The sequence below is a fragment of the Arachis ipaensis genome, chromosome B4 (assembly GCF_059453495.1).
Source record: "Arachis ipaensis isolate K30076 ecotype BB chromosome B4, ASM5945349v1, whole genome shotgun sequence".
NCBI lineage: Eukaryota > Viridiplantae > Streptophyta > Magnoliopsida > Fabales > Fabaceae > Arachis > Arachis ipaensis.
The window spans coordinates 132,068,065-132,074,064 of NC_142439.1; positions in this window are offsets into that span (position 1 = coordinate 132,068,065).

Below are 6,000 nucleotides of genomic sequence, written 5' to 3' on the forward strand. Positions count from 1 at the left end.
TAATTTTATACGTACTGTTATGTCAACAAAAGTAACTAATTTTATGTTGACTACATAAATAATTATTTAAAAAAAATATAATTAAATAATTACGTAAAATATTTTATATCGTTTATATAACAAAATTATTTAAAAATACAATTATTTATAATATGGGCAAAAATATTTGATCCATCACTTTATAATTCGATATTTATTGTGCATTATGAGTTATAACTCGGCCTTAATTATCATTTATTCTATGCTTGTAACCGACACCTTTATTACCGATTTAATGACCATCATTTTCATCTTGACGGAGAGCTTACAAGCATTCACCGGCGGACGAGTTATACACTGGCCAACCTCAGCAAGAACAATTGGCACCCACCGTGGGGCCGGTAAACTAATTTCCTGCTCCACCGAATAGATTCAAAGAATTTGAATTATATTCAAATACTTGAATCAATTTTCAAATAACATTTACACATTTTAGCAATTTATGTATTCTATTTTTTTATTTCTCATCCTCTATTCAAAACTCAGTTTCATAAGGCCAAATAATATTTATTGAGGATTTTACAAACAATTCATTTAGAATAATGAAATGACTATTAACACTAATCTTTAATTTGTTATACTTTCTATCAATAATTCGAAACCTAAAAATATGCACTTCAAACTCCTAAAAATTTAAATAAACCAATGTATGTCACCTACAAAATTTTTTTAATTTCATGTTCTTTAATTACTGGTCATGTTCTATCTTTTTTATTTTTGACCAAAAGTAAGAAGAATACAAAACCTGCTATATAGTCGCTTATAATTTTGCTTTCAGCTCTTGGGATCATCTACTACACAGTAGCCTCATCTCTTACATTTTTCTTATCTATTGTTATGAGTGTGTTGATAAAACCTCTCTCTATCATTGTCATTTTAAATTTAAACATACCATGATTCATTTTTTGTATTAGCTATTCTTATCCATGTGTCACACTTGTCAAATATATTTTGTTCTCTATACTCCAGTTATGCAAAGACTTTTTTATACTCAAAATATTCCTAAATAATTATTATTCAAGTTTCATTAAATTTGCTTTCTATACTTCAAAATCAAGGTCTGCAAATTTATAAAAAAAAAATTTAAAAGTCATTCTTAAAGTTTAATAAATTACAACATTAAATTAAAAGCATATTTAATTTAAATTTATATATGAATTCATTCATCACACATGAACAAATTTCAAACATATCATTATGGCATTATAATTTCCATACCATCATGCTAATTTTTTTTTCATGAATTATATTTATTTTTATTATTATCTATATAATTAGATGAATCCAAGTCTCGAATGTAATTGAATTCTTTCAAAACTCATAATAAAATTTTCCAATAACATTATATAAATTCAATCTCTATTATTTGTTTTATTATCAATACTTCATTCTTTTTTTACTACATTTATAAATTTAAATATATTTTTGCATGAACTTAAATTTAAAATTGAATTATTCAAAAATAATCCTAATTGCTCTATGTCATTTGATTGATTATATAATTTTTATTCTCTAGCAATATATAACTATTGCACTATTTATTTTATTAAATTTTATGTTACTATTGATTTAACACAAAAAATTAAGCAAAAATACGTGCAAACATTCAAAATTTACTATTATTGCATGAGGAATATTCCTCGTCATATTGTACTGCTAAAAATATTATACTAAATGTATCATTCAATGACTGTTATCTTATTACTTTATTATCAAATTAAAGCATACCCTACAAAACAAAATTCAGATATTCGCATTTGACATGTATGACACTCATATATATCTTCTTCTCTACAATTATCAACTTTCAAGGTATATTTTTCTACTTTGAACTCTTTTACTTTTACAATATATATTATTCAATATATGTAGCGACTTTGTACATATTCATTTTCTTAATTTATCTTATTCATATCATATGACATTCACTACAAATTGTAAATATTCAATAACTAATTGCTTTGACTGAGAAATTCCTCAATAACCTATTGTGGGTCGGAAAAATTCCCAAGACAATTAACCATTATATCCTCGGATCATATAATCAATTCCGCCAATGGATATCTATTTCTAAATTTTTCAGATCACATACAATCAAATGCTAAAATTGTTCTTAAGTGGAAAAGTATCTCCCACACAACTATCATGATTGAATGACTCTTATCACTCAATTATTTTTTGAATAAGTTCCGACATAATAACCCAACTAAACTTGGGGGCTCACCATATCATTATTCACTTATCTTTTAGCCGAGTTATAACTCATTTTATTTTCTAAGCTTAGCCTGGATCATATGATCGGCAGACAAAGCTTGAGGCTGTGATCCGTCACCTTATAACTCGGTCTTTATTGTGCATTATGAGTTAAAACTCGGCCTTAATTATCATTCATTCTTTACTTGTAACTGACACCTTTATTACCGACTTAATGACCATTATTTCCATCTTAATGACCAAACGGTTATAACATGAATTTCATTCATTAACTCTATGCCTATAAAAGGCACCAATTTCTATATCACCATAGACAATACATGATAAGTTCTATTTCATGTCTTACATTCTATAATCATAGAATTATTATAAACACAATACATGATAAGTTCTATATTATGTCTTACATTCTATATTCATAGAATTATTACACACAACACATGATAACTTCTATTTCATGTCTTACATTCTATATTCATAGAATTATTCTTATACCCCTTAAACACTTACTGACTTGAGTGTCAGAGTGTCTTTTACATGTATTGGTGCGCAGAATTGAACTCCGCACAACTGAACCGGTAAGTGCACCGGGTCGTCCAAGTAATACCTCAGATGAGTGAGGGTCGAATCCCACGGAGATTGTCGGCTTGAACAAGTAATGACTATCTTGTAAATCTTAGTTAGGCGATTAGAAAAGATGGTTGTTTGTTGAAAGCATAAACGAATAGTAAAAAAACGAAATACCAGATTGATGTGAAAACAGTGATAAAGATTCATTTAAGGCTTCGAAGATGCTATTTCTTTTCGGATTAACTTTTCTTGGTGTCTACTTCAATAACGAATGATTTATTCAATAGCCGCCGTAAGTGACTAACTCGTGTCCTCTCATCAAGTTAATCTCTTCTAAACCACAGTAGTCCACAATATTCGAGTAACTCTTCTCCTCTCATCAAGTTGACTCATGGCTTCTCACTGTAGCTGAAGATGAAGCTCTAAACAATCCACTCTCCTTCGCGATCCTACTCAAAATGCCACAGATAAGGTCGAATCTTCCAGATCAGAGAGTGCTGCTTTTCTGACTCTAGCCTTAGCGCCACAGAGACCTCAGTAACCCAAGGTCAACAGGATTTCATGTCACGTATCCAAAGTTGTCTAGGTACTCTCTTGAAATCCGCAATGCATTCTCTAGCTTTAGTTCAATACTATCCGGGTCAGGACTCGCACGAAACCTATATAGAACAAGGATGAATGTCACAGTTCATCCCCCAATTCATTGAGATTGAAGAACGAGAATGCATAAGAGAATAGAATCAGACATATTGAAATAGAAACAGTAATATTATTAACCCATGAGAATCAGCAGAGCTCCTAACCCTAACCTAGGAGGTTAAGTTGCTCATAGTTTACAGAAAATAGTAATGTAATTCAAAAATAGTGTGGGAGAGCTCCCTAAACACGGGTGATCTTCTCCTTTAAATACTAATATAATAACTAGAGATTACAGAATTAAGATAGACTGGACTATTGGTGCGAAAATCTACTTATTGGGCCCACTAGGTGAGTGTTTGGGCTGACCTTGGGGTGAATCCACGTGCTGGGACTCCTCTTGGGGTGTTGGACACTAGGCTTGCTCCCTTTTGGGCGTCCAAATGCCATCTTCGTCCTTCTGGGGCGTTTATATTTTACGCCAGGAAGAGGGTCAGATGGGCATTCAACGTCCATTTTGGACCATCATTTCTAAAGATAAGTATAGACCATTATATATTGTTGGAAAGCCCTGGATGTTAGCTCTCCAATGCCGTTAAGAGCTTGTCATTTGGATCTCGGTAGCTCCAGATATACTCGTTTGAATGCATGGAGGTTAGAATTTAGTAGCATTTGCAGTTCTTTCTCTGTCTCTGAATTAGGCTTTTCCAAGACTTACCAGAATCACCCAAAAATCACCTAAAAACATTAGAAAACAAAAAAACTCAAAATAGTATCCAAAAAGTGATTTTTGCACTAAAACCTACTAAAACTTGATAAAACTTAACAAAACATAACCAAAAACACTAAGAAAACAGTACTAAAAAGTGTATAAAATATCCGCTCATCAGAACACCAAACTTAAACTGTTGCTTGTCCCCAAGCAACCAAAAACAAGATAGGATAAAGAAGAGAAGAATACAATAAATCTCAGAGCTCTCAATGAAGCTTAGCTCCAATTATTGGAATGGGGCACTTAGCTTCTTGATTTTTGAATAGGTTTGGCACCTCACTTTCTCTTGAAACTCAAAAGTATTGGCATCTCTTAGAACTAGAATCCGGATGATATTATGTGATTCTCCTAGTTTACCTTTTCTTGATTCTTGACCCATAGCTTCTTTTGGTGCTTTGCACCTTTTTTTTAGCCTAGCCATGACCCTAACCGTTTTGTTTTCTAATATTACCACTGGATACATAAACCCCACAGGCACTTAACTAGGTGAACCTAATTGGATTATGATTCAGCTTTGCTAGAATCCCCAAACAGTGGTACGACCCATAGTTCTTAGGCGTACTCTTTTTTTTTTTTTTTGCTTTGGATCACGACTTTAACTGCTCAGTCTTAAACTTTTCACTTGACACCTTCACACCACAAAGCAGGAAAGCAGCTCATTTGAAGTTTTTAGGCCTTATTTTCAACCATTCTAACCATTGATGCTCAAAGCCTTGGACCCAGGCTCTCCTTTTTCTTTCTTTTGAGCTTTTGGATTTTTCTTTTGCTTTTTTTCCTTTCTTTCTTTTCTTTTTCTTTCCGCTTTTTGCTTTTTCTGCTGTTTCTTTTGCTTTAAGAATCATTTTTTTTATTTTTTAGAGATTCAGTAATACTTCTCCAAATTCATTTTTCTTTAAGAGCCAATACACTTAACTTCACTATCAAATGTGCACAGTTAATTCATACATTCAGAAAAAAATAATTAGAGATAAGTCATGATATACTTGAAAATTATGCACTCACTACTTCTAAAAAATTTTCTTTTAAGCTTGATGGAGATACCTTGGATATTTTATAACCAAAATAAATGACAAGTGAAAGAAGGATTTTCGTCGGTTAGGAATTTTCACAAAATAATTCCGTTGCAAGTATAGTCCCAACCAACAAACAACCTTCAATCAAAGTTTTAATTTGTTTGTCACAAGTACAAACCCCAATAAAAACTGAGAGTATTTAAACCTCAGGTCGTCTCACAAGGAATTGCAATGAAGTGCTCAATTATTGGCTATGAAGGAACAATGGGGGTTTGATTTGGTGATTGACAAAAAAAGTAAATAATAAGAAATTAAATGACAATTAACTAATAAAGGAAAGGAAAAAACTCTTGACTAAGGCATAGGAATTGGGATCACCATCCTTGTCTACAAACTATATATTGACAATTATGAGGGACCAACCCATCAAGTCTACTTCTATGTTTGAAGTAAGTCAAATAGGTTTGATCAACATCAACCCATAAGTCCTAACCTAACTATTAATTGACTTAGTAGTAGGCTAGTGTCAATGGGTATCAAATTGATCAACAAGGGACCCAAATCACTAATCAATTAGACCCAATGACTCAAGGTCACTCAATTCCCTTAGCCTAGGCCAAGAGTAAAGAAAACTACTCTATAACTAGTGAAAATATTTTATCAAACACCTAGAGTGCAACAAAAGTAAACATCATAAATTGCAAGAATTAATGAAACCCATAACTAACACAACAAAGAAATCAACAATAGCAATTA